Source organism: Pleurodeles waltl, chromosome 6, assembly GCF_031143425.1.
Source record: "Pleurodeles waltl isolate 20211129_DDA chromosome 6, aPleWal1.hap1.20221129, whole genome shotgun sequence".
In the NCBI taxonomy this organism is placed as follows: Eukaryota; Metazoa; Chordata; class Amphibia; order Caudata; family Salamandridae; genus Pleurodeles; species Pleurodeles waltl.
The window spans coordinates 500,732,313-500,746,769 of NC_090445.1; the positions used below are offsets into that span (position 1 = coordinate 500,732,313).

General features: G+C 49.7%; 1 pseudogene; it reads left to right on the forward strand.

Moving 5' to 3' along the window:
* The first annotated feature begins 5,862 nt into the window (after positions 1-5,862).
* LOC138302308 (U6atac minor spliceosomal RNA) lies at positions 5,863-5,927 on the forward strand (annotated as a pseudogene).
* The last annotated feature ends 8,530 nt before the right edge of the window (positions 5,928-14,457 follow it).

The following is a 14,457-nucleotide window of genomic DNA, read 5'->3' on the forward strand; positions in this document are numbered from 1 at the left end:
CAGATTGATTAATAATTATATTTGTGCCCACTTGGGCTTGATTGGGTTAAAATTTAATTAATTCTGAATTAATTATTGTATAGTATGAACATTGATATAATGTTTATTATGAATAATATTTACAGTATTCATGAAGCATATACACGCATTGGGAGAAAAACATTGGTCAAAGTTAAGATTGTACTCTAAAGTGTATAATGATTGCAGAGCTTACAATGGCCGCTATCGTCTGTGAATGAGATGTGAATTACACGATGTATGTCCTTTGTTCATGTCTAACATTATTTAAATATGTGATTTGCATTCTCACTCCATCCGTGAAGAAGGATACAGCCGAAACGCTTTGGAGGGGAAATCCTTTCCTGAATAAATCGAATTACAGCTTCACGAAGGTGTTCTGGCATTTCCTTATACCGGAGGAAATACCTCTAAGTAGTTGGGGTTTCTGGAATCCAGCTGCAACCCCTGCGCATGAACGTGCATTCCGGATTGTACTATGTGATATACATATATATATATATATATGTATATATATATATATATATATATATTTGTGTGTTTGTGAGATATTTCTCGCACTCTATAGAGTCTCTCTCTCTCTCTCTCTCTCTCTCTCTATATATATATATATATATATATATATATATATATATATATATATACAATATCAGTTGGTGTTTGTTGGTGTGAATTAAACTCTTAGGCCCTCATTACAACCCTGGCGGTCGGTGTTAAAGTGGCAGTAATACTGCCAACAGGCTGGTGGTAAATAAAATGAGATCACGACTACAGTGGAAACCCCCAACACAGCCAGCCACTTTAAAATTCTGACCGCCACAGCAGTAGCAACAAACACTGCGGTGATGACCGCCAACAGCCAGGCGGAGGACAATGTACCGCCTACCACATCACAACCCGCCTATCTGCCAGCTTTTCGGGAGCGGTACCAACACCATCAAAAGCATGGCAGAAACAGGAATTGGAAGGGAAACCACTCACCTCTCGACACTCAATGAAGAAGCAGGAGGCCATGGAGCCTGCGCTACAGGTCCCGCCCATGCTGGTCTACCTCCTCATCTACCAGGAATACGAAAGGCAGTGGTGACGACCAAGTGAGTGCTGCACCTAGCACACAGGGAAGGGGGGAGGAAAAAGAGAGTGACACCCCCACGCAACACGCAACACCCCCGCCTCCACCCTCACCCCCAACACCACACACACAAACACATGCAGCAAAATTACATTTACAACCCGTAACCCTCTGGAAGTACACAAGGACAAAAGGAATTGAGTAAAATAATTGATATTTTCGAAATAGGCAGATATACGTCACAATTTGAGAAACAGTACTTACAAAAATATACAATATGTACATAAGTCGGTACATTGTCCATGCAAAATGTCTGTGGGCCACTGGGCCAAAAATCATGGGCCAAGCCCACACTTGACTCAATACGGAGAGAACACTGCAGGGGCATCAGGTCGTTAACACACAGGTACCTCAGGGGGATTTGGAAGGGGGGCACCTGAGCCGGAAGATGGAATAATGCCACTGCTCCTCGAGGGCGCTCCATGATCACAGTGATGTCCTGGGGAGTGCCAGGCTACAGTCTCTCAAGTGGGTGGTTTGCCTAAAGCAATGTCCTGGGGAGTGCAAAGCGACAGTCTCTCTGGTTGGTGGTTTGCCCACTGCTTGCTCCTGGAGAGTGCAAAGCCACAGTCTCTCAAGTGGGTGCTTTGCCCACTGCTTGGTCCTGGGGAGTGCAAAGCCACAGTCGCTCAAGTCTCTCAAGTGGGTGGTTTGCCCACAGCTTGCTCCTGGGGTTACAAATCCACAGTCTCTCAAGTGGGTGCCTTGCCCACTGCTTGGTCCTGGGAAGTGTAAAGCCACAGTCTCTCAAGTGGGTGCTTTGACCACTTCTTGGTCCTGGGGAGTGCAAAGCCACAGTCTCTCTAGTGGATGCCTTTCTCCACTGGTCTGGAGGGGGCCTTGTGCCCAGTCTGCCTCATCCTGCCAAGGATTGGGTGAGTTGATGCCTTTCTCCACTGGCTCTGGAGGGGGCTTTGTGCCCAGTCTGCTTCATTCTGCCAAGTGTTGGGTGAGTGGATGCCTTTCTCCACTGGTTCTGGATGGGACATTGTGCCCAGTCTGCTTCATCCTGCCAAGGGTTGGGTGAGTGGATGCCTTTCTCCACTGGTTCTGGAGGGGGCTCTGTGCCCAGTCTGCTTCATCCTGCCAAGGATTGGATGAGTGGATGCATATCTCCACTGGTTCTGGATGGCTCTGTGCCCAGTGATGCAACACTTGGGGTGTGGCAGTTCACATTTCCTCACCTGGGTGTCTGAGGCAAGAGATTTGCACGGAACAGGTGGCATGAAGGACCTTGGAGGCAGGGCCAGACTCCATCCTGTGGCGGCTAAGGCTGCACACTTGTGGTAGTGCCGGGGCTGGTGGGGTTACTGCCAGTGGTGGTGGGAAGCTCCAGCCCTTCTCCTGCAGCCTCCGATGGCTGCCCACTGGGGCTTCAGCTGCTGGTAGTGGCCCTACAGTCAGCGGGGCAGGTGGCGGTGCTTGCGGCGGGGCCTACGGCGGTGCTGGCGGCGGTGCATATGGCGGTGCTGGCTGTGGTGCAGGTGCCAGTGCTGCTAGTGCTAGAGGGATGTTCCTGACCTGGTGCTTGTGGCGGTGTAGGTGGCGGTGCAGGTGGAGGTGCTTGCGGCAGTCCCTGCGGCGGGGCTGCTGGCGGTGCTGCCCGCTGTGCAGGTGGCAGGGCTGGCAGTTGTTCTGGTAGCCACCAGGCATTCACCTACGGCCTCCGACAGCTGAAGTGCCTTGCCTGGTGTTTTCTGCCCCTTCTTCACCTTGGCAGATGGTGGTATGACCTTGGCTCTGGCAGCTGTAGTTTTTGAGGAGGCCTTGCTGGGTGGTTCGTGCTCCTTGCCCTTTCTGCATGCTGGCCCCTTCTTCACCTTGGCAGGTGGCAGAATGCTTTTGTCCTTTGCAGGGGTTGTTGGCACACTTGCTGGGCTGACGGGTGCCCCCTTTGAGCCTCTGTGAGTTGCAGGAACCACAGTGGATGACAACCTGGTGGCTGAAGTGCTGGCCCGGGTTCTGGACACCCTGGCCCGAGGGGAAGGACGGGGGGAGGAGTAGGAAAGAGGTCAATGTTTGCCAGGAAAAGCTTCTTAGACTCACTGGGGCAGGAAGAGGGAGTGGGTTTGGGAGTGGAGGAAGAGGGAGTGGTTGTAGGAGGTGTCTGTCTGAGTTTGGGTGCAGGTGCATGGGCTGGATGCTGTTGTGGGGTGGATGGCTGTTGGGTGGATGGGTGCTTGCGTTTGTGTACTTTGGGAAGAGGGGTCACAGACACACTGGTAGAGTACACAGGGGACGTGTACATGGTTGTGGGGGTGGTGACTGCTCGTGAGGGGTGTGTTGTGATGGGTGTGTTGGTGATGGAGGTAGTGGATGAGGATGTAGTGCATGCAGGTGGGAGGGAGGTGGACAAAGAGGAGGAGGGGATACAGTGGAGGCAGTGTGTGTTGGTGTGCCGGCATGGGTATGGTGCTTGTGTGAGTGCCTGTGAGATGAAGTGTAGTGCTTATGTTTGCCTGAGCCACTTTTGTGTGTTGATTTGGGTGAATGCTGGTCTGATGGTGTGCTTGGGATAGGCTGGGATTGAGGGGATTGGGATTGGGTAGAGGAAGTTGGGGGGGGAGGCTAGAGACAGGGACAATGGCTGCCATCAGTGTTGAGGCCAGAGCCTGAAATGCTCTCTGTTGGGCTGCTACGCCAAAGTGAATGCCCTTCAGGTATGCATTTGTTTGTTGCATATGCCTCTCGACACCCTGGATGGCATTCAGAATGGTTGAATTCCCAACAGTGAGGGATCTCAGGAGGTCAATAGCTTCCTCACTGAGGGCAGCAGGGCTGACTGGGGCAGGGCCTGAGGTGCCTGAGGTGAAGGAGATGCCGACCCTCCTGGGTGAGCGGGCAAGGGAAACACGCTGAGGGGCTGCTGGGAGGGCGGTGCTGGTAGGAGCTGGTAGGGGCGGGTGCCAGCTGTACCTGTTGTTGGGGTGGGCACAGAGGTGTCCGCCACCAACAGGAAGCTTCCATTGGAGGATGAGTCGCTATCTGTGGTCTCCCCTCCTGTCCACATCGTGGTGCTCCCCTCGCCCTCACTGGTGCCCTCACTCTCAGTGGATTCGGCCTCCAGGCCCATGTGGGATGCAGCTCCCTCCGTCGCCGGTGCCTCTGCTCCTCCACCAGATGATGCTAATGAACACAACGACAGGGTAACAAAACAAAAAGGGGGGAGGGACAGAGGATACACTTGGTCAATGCCAGCTACAACACCACTGTTGGCGTACACAAACACATAGGGAGTAGCCACATGCACTAGGCCATGCACTGCCAGTTACTAAGATAGTCACCAGCCCATGGGGTACAATGCCTAATCCCATCAGCTGCACATCTGAAACCCACAGGACCTTGCCCAGTAGTTGATGCCCACTAACACTATTAGGGTAGGAGTGCTTCAGAGCATGCCTAACAAGGGACTTACCCTGCCATCCTCGCCCTGCACTAGGGGCGCCCATAGCCCACATCCCCCACCCAGGAAACTCATGCAAAGTCTGGAATCAGAATCTGTACTCACCCCCTTGTGGCTGCTGTGATGCCCTCCAGCGCCCATCCAACTCCGGATAGGCCACCGCCAGGATGCGGAACATCAGGGGGGTCATGGTGCGATGGGCACCCCTTCCTCGTTGGGAGGCCAGCCCCAGCTGGGCTTCTGCCGTCTTCTTTGCCCAGCGGCGCAGGTCCTCCCACCTTTTCTGGCAGTGGGTGCTCCGCCTGTCAAAGACCCCCAGGGTCCGCACCTCATTGGCGATGGCACGCCAAATACCCTTTTTCTGATGAGCACTGACCTCCATGGAAAAGACAGCAGAAAAGTGAATCAGTCAACCGTGGCCTCATGGCCCACCAGATCCCTCCTATCCCCTGACGCACATAAATTGACCACCTTACATGCTGCACTCTGGCCAGGATGCCATTGCCCCCCCAACACACTCAGGAAGTAGGAACCGCCATGAAAAGGCTGGCGGAAAGGGGAGTCGTGGGGCCTGCATAGCAGACAGTGAAAAGCGCAACGGGTGCAACTGCACCCATCTCACTGCCGCAACACCGCCGGCTCCATTTGGAGCCGGCTCCCGCGCTGCGGCCGACATCCCCGTTGGGCCAGCGGGCAGAAACTCGGTTTCTGCCCACATGCCCAGTGGGGAGATTGTGATGGCCACCAGGGGACACGCGGCCGCATTGATGGCCGCGCGGCGTTTACAACTTGGCGGGCAGCGGTTGCCGTCCGCCAAAGTGGTAATGAGGGCCTTAGTAATCTGACATCGGCTGAACTCAAGCTTTTGTCTTGCGTATTCCTTCTTCTTTGTCTTTTGTAGTCACCATGACACCATTGTGCTGCTCTAAGCATCTTCTGCAGTCAAAGGTTAGAGCATTAAAATAACCCGTCCTCAAATTATCAGAGGTGCGGATAGCTTAGACATGTAAAATGCCCCCCCAAAAAAAACATAACTACCTTGAATGAAGCCAGTTCTGCATTTGTTCGTATTCTTATTGAAGGTTTCCTGGTTCGGCAATTGGCTGAGAAAGGTACATATGCGATCTGGAAGAAAAAATGCCAGGTAGACATTTGAATGGAGTAACTAATTTTTGTAAAGATGCATTCTTAGAATGAAATGAGAAAATGATGGATTTCTATTCCAAATACGAACTAGAAGTAAGCCTACCCTAATGATGAAGAAACAAAAAGCTAGGTGCTTAAATACAGATCTGTGCTGTGTGTATATGTGTGTTTGAAAGGAGAGAAGGTTAGCACTTCTCTTGACAAGGTTGGAAGAGGAAGAAACAGCATACGGCCATGCAGCTCAAAGCGGTGATGCAAAAGAAAATGAGTTAGAGATATTGGTGTTGTAAATTGCTAACAGGACTTTGCTTGCCACACAAAGTCAGCCGATTCAAAGAGCCATGGCTGCCATGAGTGTGAGCATGAAGGATACACACAAAAGGAAAAAGAAGTTCGCTTGCAGTATCCATGTAACGGGGTCGGTCCCCAAGGAGCTAAGAAAACCACCTCATGGAGGGACAAACATAAAGCATTTATGAATATGAATGATAACAAAGGAACTTTTAAATCAAGCTAACGAACGATTGACAGTGATGAGTGTGAGGTGGGCATGGTTAAAAGCCCACATAGAGACCAACAGATCGGAAAAGCATTGCATGCACGCTGCTATGCTCAACCTAAAGAAATTTGTCCCCACAGAGGATCAGCCCTGCTCATGGATGATCCCCTGTCAATTTTTAATTGTTTTTAAAAAAAAAAATTTTTATCCCCTGGGTGGTGTGATCGCCCCCATGGGTAAATGCACTTATTCAAAAAATAAAATAATTGTCCCCGGTTGGGGGTAGGCCGGCCCATTTTTTAAAGGAATGACCCCTCCCCACTCAGTATCCTTTTTTTTGTTTTAAATATATATTTTAACCCATAGTGGGCAATCATCCCACTCCCAGTGGTAAATTAACTTTGTTTTAAAAAATGCCCCTGGGGGTTGTTAGCCCATTTTCAAAGGAGCTGACCCCCCCAGATGACATCCCTGGCATCTAGTGCAGTTTCTTGGGCATAGATCGCAGCGCTGCCACAATCCATGCCTAGGAAACACTTTCAGGAAGGTCTCGTTTGAAAGGAAAGAATTTCCCCTTTCAAACAAGGCCTTTCTGAAGGCTGGGGTGGCCCTTCCAGGCCTGTTTTTCCCACTGGAGCAGAAAGTGGCCTTACCTACGCTTCCTGCTCCGGTGGAGAAAACAAACTGGGATGTCAGTGCACCTCGCAGGGTGCTGATGTCATAGATGGGTGGGTGGGGGCTCAGGTGGAGACACTGAAGCTCTTCTGTGTCACCCGATGGATTATACTATTTTTTAAAAAACAGCACCAGGAAGGGTGTGCGTGTGTCGGCCATTGGCTGACACACGCACCAATAGGGTTAAAAGGAAGTGATGTAGTACATATAGCACCCAATTAAAAGCCATCTACAATGACTGACACTAAATCCTGCAAATAAGAAGTGATGGTGGGGCTCCAAGCCCTTTACTTCATAAAATACCCCTCACTGCAACAGTGCGGCTTCTCCTGTTTTCTTAAGTTTCAGGGACTCACCTGCTACAGTAACTAGACTCAGCCAACTGTGAGTCTCGCCCTGCCAATTGGTGCCAATACAGCCCTGAGCCCTTGGAATTGGCTATAAAGTGCTGCTCAAGTCCAAATCAAAGCATCACTGCTGCTGCATGGTTTGGCACCAGAGCACCATCCCTCTAGTATGGATCAGAACCAAAGCATTGGCCCCATCGGATGGATCAAACTTGATGCATCGCCTCTCCAGTGTGGATCATCCTCGATTCATTGCCTTCAGAACTGCCACATCCCATACCCAATGCATCACCGATGTTGCATAGAGGAAATCAATGCATTGTCGGTACTACATGGGAAGGATTGAAGTATTGCTTCCACAGCAGGGATTGACACTGTTGCATTGCTTCAGTCTGCTCCTCACATCCTCAACATCAATGCAACTAGGGATAAGATAATGTTGTTCAGCAGGCCTCACTGGGTCCCTATGATACACCTGCACTCCATGACAGTCAGCCTGAACTTTTGACTTTGCCTCAGTCCTGCACGACCAGATATCCCTGGTTGACGCTTCATGTTTCTAAGTGCTAATTTACAGTTTATTCTTTAAAATTGAATTTCCCTAGTTCTATTTATTCAATTTTTGTTGTTTTGATTTTGTTTTAGCTATTAAATTAAATTTGATTTTTCTAACCAGCTGTTGTATATTTTTGTGTGTAGTTTTTACTGTTTTACTGTTTGACGTGTTGCACAAATACTTAACACATTGCTTCTTAAGTTAAGCCTGGTTGCTCTGTGCCATGCTAAAGGGGTGTTTACAAATTAACCTACTGTGTGTTTGCAACTTACCCTGACTAGGATTGTGGTTTCTGCTTGGACAGGGTACATATGTCTCTGCCAACCAGTAACACAGTTCCTAACATTGGTAAACAGCGGTGAGAATAGGACTTGTGTTTGTGCAGTGCTTTACAGTGACTTGATGTGCACTACCATTCCGCACTAAGACCAATTCAAGTTGAAATTCTCCCTGATCGGCCATTTTGACTTTTCCAAATTCATTCTTACCCTGCCTGACTGTTTGTATCTGGGACCTCACCTGCAAGGATGGATTCTGAGCTTGCCAACCTGGAGGGTAACACTGAGCTCAAGGACTTTTGCCAGGAGAGGGGGTTGCCCACTAAGAACAGAATCAAGAAAGTGCAGCTTCAAAAATGTTTGATAGCATGAGCAGAGTCCAATTCATTGCCAGGCACAACAAGTGAGCAGTAGGAGAAGCAGTCTGTGGATGATTCAGAGTCAGGTCTATAGGAGGGTTTGCTACTGCAACCTTTGGAGGGAGAAAGTAACCTACTTCCAAGGATAGAAATATCTCCCAGGAGAGGGAGCATTATGTTGTCCTGCAAGTTATTCCCAGGGAAGTTGGCAGAGAGAAGGATGAAGAAGGAGTACAAGTTGGAGATGGCTAAGCTTAAAATGGAAGAAAAGAGGCTAACCATAGAAACAGCAGAAGAGAAGGCTGAGGCTGACAGAGCCTTAGAGGAGAAGAAAGTGGTCATAGGGGAGAAAAAGCTAATGTTGGCTCACGAGCTGAGCCTGAAGGAGCTGGACATTAGGGCCAAACAGGCAGAGTCCAGCAGTGATGGTGGCAGCATTAACTCAGTGCCCTCTGGAGTAAAGTGGGTTCACATTCCCAAGGGTCTGGTGCCTGAATTTGTTGTGGGAGATGACAAAGATTGATGGTTTGAGGCTTATGAGATTTCCCTGCAGATGCACAAGATCCCTGAGGGGGTTTGGGGAGCTAGTATGTGGAGGCATATCCCTAGTGAGGGGAGGAACACCCTACTGAGCCTACACGTGGGTGGCAAGATGGGGTATCCCCCCATGAAAGATGTCCTTATCAGAAAATATGGTTTGACCCCAGAGAAGTATAGGCAGAAGTTCAGGGGCAGTCAGAAGGTATCCCAATGTACCTGGGTGGATTGTGTGGATTACTTTTGCAAGGCACTGGATTTTTGGGTAAATGGCAGTATTGTTTAGGAATACCAGGAGCTATAAACCTGATTGTAAAAGAGCACATGTTCAGTCTTTGTTTTCCAGATCTGCGCCAACGCTTGATCAACAGTAAGCCCTCTGACCCCAGGGAACCTGCTAAGGAGGCAGACCACTGGGTCAGCACCGGAGTCTGCAAGAAGTCATCTGGGAGGGTAGGAGAATCACCACAAAGCTGGGCAACATCCTCACCAGAAGAAAGGGGGGACAAAATTAAAAGCAATGAGTTCTCTAAGGGGCCCCAAATTAGTTCTTCAAGTCAGGACTCCCATCATCTTACTGAGAAGAAAAAGACATGGTTCCCTGACAGTAGGTATGCAGGACAGGCACCCCCTATGTGCTTTGAGCGCCACCAGGTTGGGCACTTCAAGGGAGATGCCAAGTGTCCTAAACAGGCACAACCCCCATCGGTGGGAAGTCACAGGGGTTGGCTATTGTTCCGCTTGGGAAGAAGATTGTTCCAGATAATGTGACGGACAGAGTAGACATTACCCTAGTGTGGCCACCTACATGCTGGCACTCTGCACCCAGATAGCCTACTTCCGGAAACTCACCCAGGAGAATCTGGAAGCCAGCTAGGAGGACATGAAACACTGGTATGACATGAATGTCACTCTGGATGAGTTTCAGCCTGGCCAAAACGTGTGGGTGATGGAGCCCATGGAGCCGGGGGCCCTGCAAGACTGCTGACCTGGGCCTTAAGAGTTGAAACAGCACAAGAGTGAGGTCACCTACTTGGTGGACCTCAAGATTTCTAGGAACCCTTTTAGAGTCCTTCATGTCAATGCCTCAAGCCCCACTTTGAGAGGTCTGAGCTTACCATGCTCCTGGTTACTGATGATGGGGGTGGAAGAGGACCATGAACCTCTTCCCAATCTCCTGTCCTCCAAGGAACAGGATGGGTCAGTGGAGGGTCTCAGCCTCTCCTCATCACTGAACCTTGATCAACAGAGAGACTGCCTCAAGTTGCTGGGGTAGTTTGCCTGCTTGTTCTCAATTAGCCCAGGACTCACTGCATAATGTACCCATGTTATTGATACTGGGGACTGCACACTTTGTAAAAAACAAAATGTATCAGTTGTCTGACAAAGTGAGGGCCAGCATTAAGGAGGGGATGCTGGTATTAGGGGTTATTGAGCCCTCAAACAGCACTTGGTCCAGCCCAGTGGTGTTGGTCCTCAAGGCTGAGCCTCCAGGTGTCACACCTGAACTTCGGTTCTGTGTGTGCTACCATGGACTTAATGTGGTCACCAAGACCGTCACACATCCCATCCCCGAGCTAATGAGCTCATAGACTGGCTTTGGAGCTGCCAAGTTCCTCGGCACATTTGCCCTAACATTTGGGAGCTGGTAGATTGCTTTGACCGAGTTGGCTAATGAGAGGTCTGCATTCTCAACCCCAGATGCGCACTTCCAGTTCCAGGTCATGCTCTTTGGGTTGAGGATCCACCTGCCACCTATCGGAGGTTGGTCAACCAGGTCCTGGCTATGCTGAAGAACTTTAGTGTCATCTACCTAGACAATATCAGTTCCAGCTGGGAGGACCACTTGTACCACCTTCAGGAAGTGCCTCATTCTCTACAGTATTCTGGCCTGACTATCAAGGCCAGTAAGTGTAATATAGGACAGGATTCAGTGGTCTACTTGGGTCACCAAGTAGGAGGTGGCAAGGTGTAGCACCTCTAGGCCACAATTTAAACTATTCTGGTTTACGAACCCGCTTAAGACCCAGACAAAGGTGAAATCCTTCTCACTGGTTACTGCAGAAGATGTATCAAGGAATATGCCAACATTGTCACCCCCATAGCGGAGTCACTTCCAGGAAGCAACTATGTCAGGTGATCTGGACGGAAGTGTGTCAGATAGCTTTTGACACCCTGAAGGAGACCTTGTGCACAGCACTGCAGCTCAAGGACCCTGACTTCTCCAAAGAATTCATTATTCAGACAGATGCCTCAGAGAATGATGTAGGGGGCATGATCTAACAGCTACACAAAGAGGGCCCAGATAAGCCCCTGTAGCCTTTATCAGTAGAAGGCTACGTCCCCGGGAACAGAGGTGGAGAGCAATAGAGAGAAAAGCCTTTGCTGTGTTCCGGGCATTGAAGAGGCTGAGACCATACATGTTTGGTACTCACTTTCAGATTCAGACAAACCACAGACCACTCAGATGGTTAATGCAGATGAAGGGTGAGATTCCCAAACTGTTGAGGTGTCCCATCTCCCTACAGGGAATGGACTTTACATTGGAGAATGGTCTTGTAACAGACCACACCAGAACTGATGGTCTCTCCAGGTTCTTCAGCCTAAGTAAAAAGTACTCCCAATGTCAAAAGAATTTAGGGCCTCTACTCGTATTCCTGTCACTCCTGCAATTAAAGTTCCTAAATCCCTCCCAATTAGCAATTTGGGCAAGGGCCACAATTGTGATATCCAGTGGGTACATTTTGGGTCATCACGTAAAATATTTCCATCCTTAACATTTATCTGTTACATAACATATTATTTCACCTGCATGCAAAGCACTTTTACATCCTATTTTATATCTAACGATTGACAAGTTGTCTAAGTTGCTAACTATGCTTTGTTCAGCCATATAATACATCCATGTGGGACGTTTAGACTTTCAAGCTACCTTTGTCTCATTATTAATAGAAATCACCACCGTGTTCCCTGCTGAAATATTTTGCTCATTAGAGCACTCGTGTTTACTTGGATACACAAATGCTGGCACAAAGGGCACAATTACATTACAATTCTTGCATATCATGTGTAAGACAGTATCAAGTGCTTGCACTTTTGCAGAAGTCCTTTGAAATTAATTCCATCCGTTAGCATGTCAGATTCACTGTCCCTCACTTTTCATGATGCTAATTTGGCTGCCATCCACTTGCCTTCAGGCCCTGTCATGTTACAGGGTAAGGCCTTTCCTTTGTTGTCAGTGATATTGGTTGCATGCTCTGCACAATCGACTGGGATGTCATAGGTGGCATTTTCATGTACATCTGGTTGAACACATATAGGCCCTTATTATGATATTGGCGGTAAATCCCACTTACCGCCACACTGACTGCTGCCAACTTACCGACTTCGTGGCAGATATCCGTTCACCATATCATAACACACACACACCAATCCATCTTTATATAGCCACAGACACAAATCCGCCACACCAAAGGTCAGTGATGAACTGGTGATATCAAAACCCACACCATTATGCCAACACAACTACGCCCATCACATTATGACCCACAAATTACCACAGCAGACATTCAACGGCAGTAAACCATTGGCGATACATACCGCTACGTTCAAAATGGACACACACAAAACAACACCACATTGGACAATTAAAACAACACACATCTGACACCCATACACACACCACACCGACACCACTCTAAAACACACACCCACATTACCCACAACACTTTACCATGCCAAACCATTGCCAGCAGAGAGACATCAAGACCACAGAAACAACTAGAGCCACACACTATTCAAACCTATATACCACTTATGGACCCCACATCACACACCCCAACACATTACCCAATACACCCTCATCTACACACCTCACACAACACCCATGGCACCACAATGACAACACCGTTTCACAGAGGAGGAGCTAAGGGTCATGGTGGAGGAAAATATCAGGGTAGAGCCACAGTTATTTGGAGCACAGGGGCAGTAGATATCGATAGCTAGGAAGATGGAGCTATGGCGGAAAATCGTGGACAGGGTCAACGTCGTGGGACAGCACCCAAGAACTAGGGATGACATCAGGAAGAGGTGGAACGACCTACGGGGAAAGGTATGTTCCATTGCAGCAAGACACCAGCTCACTGTACAGAGGACTAGCGGTGGACCCCCACCTCCTCCCCCACAATTAACAGCATGGGAGGAGCAAGTCTTCTCAATCCTGCATCCTGAGGGCCTGGCCGGAGTAGGAGGAGGACTGGACTCTGGTAAGTCAATTCTCTACTACTACTACCCCCTTACCTGCATGCCATCAAATACCCCCACCCTCACCCCCACTCCCATCACTCAACCACTTCCCACACACCCCACCATCACATCTCACTCATCCCAATGCCAAGCCCTGCATGCTCTACCAATGCATGGACACCACTCACAGCCCTGTATGGGCACTCATCACTAAAGCATGCACACTATAGAGAACTAATCATCCCACCATACGCCAACGTACACAAGTGAAAGCTGCAAGGGCATTTACAATCAAAAAGTGCAAGCCATGGATGCACAATATGTCAGACACAGAAACCATAACACATCATTTACATCCCCACAGGTACCCCAGCCAATGTCAGCGGAGAGGAGGTGCCAGCAATATCCAGTCCCCCAACAGAAGAGGCCCATAGTGATGACAGCACCTGCGGTCTTCAGGATCTAGATGACATACCTGGCCCATCAGGGACCTCTGGACAGCTGGTTACCTAGGCCCATTCACACACCACCACAGAGCCTCCCCCATCAGGAAACACCACCACAGCACCCACCCAGCGTACCCACACCTCTGTCCTCAGGACACGTCAATCACCACCTCCACAGGGACCCCAGGGCACACCTCATACCCAGGACAATCAGGGACCTGGGGTCAGTGGCAGTCGGCACACAGTTCAAGGGACAGAGGCACAGCCAACAGGGAAACTGGGAGGTGTGCTGTGTGCCAGGAGGAGGAAAGGCCCAGGGAACTGACTCTCCAGGAGGCACTTGCATAGATCCTGGAAGCGTATCAACATTCCCAGGACACGATGGGCCAGATCCTGGACAATGTGCAGGAGAACAGGCGGCTGCAAGAGGGACTGTACCAGGGGATCAAGAGGGACATGCAGGCCATCAACAACACCCTGATCTCCATAGTAGGGGTGCTGGCAGACATGGCCAATATTATGAGGGAGGCAGTCATACAAAGCGGGCCCTTGCCACTAACCAGACATCTGAACAGCCTTCTACCTCCGCTACCGCTAGTGGCCAGGAGGCCCCGCCACAGGACTCACAGGCCACCAGCACCCCTCCCCCTGCAGAGTGAGAACCACCTCGCAAATGGTCCCTGTGATCCAGATAAAAGCCAGAGACACTTGCTAATACCCCTGCCAGGAAATGAGACTCTCCTGATTGTCACCCTTGTGTCCCACTCAGCAAACCTGTCCACCTTGAACTGATATTGCTCCACTTCCCATGTCCCC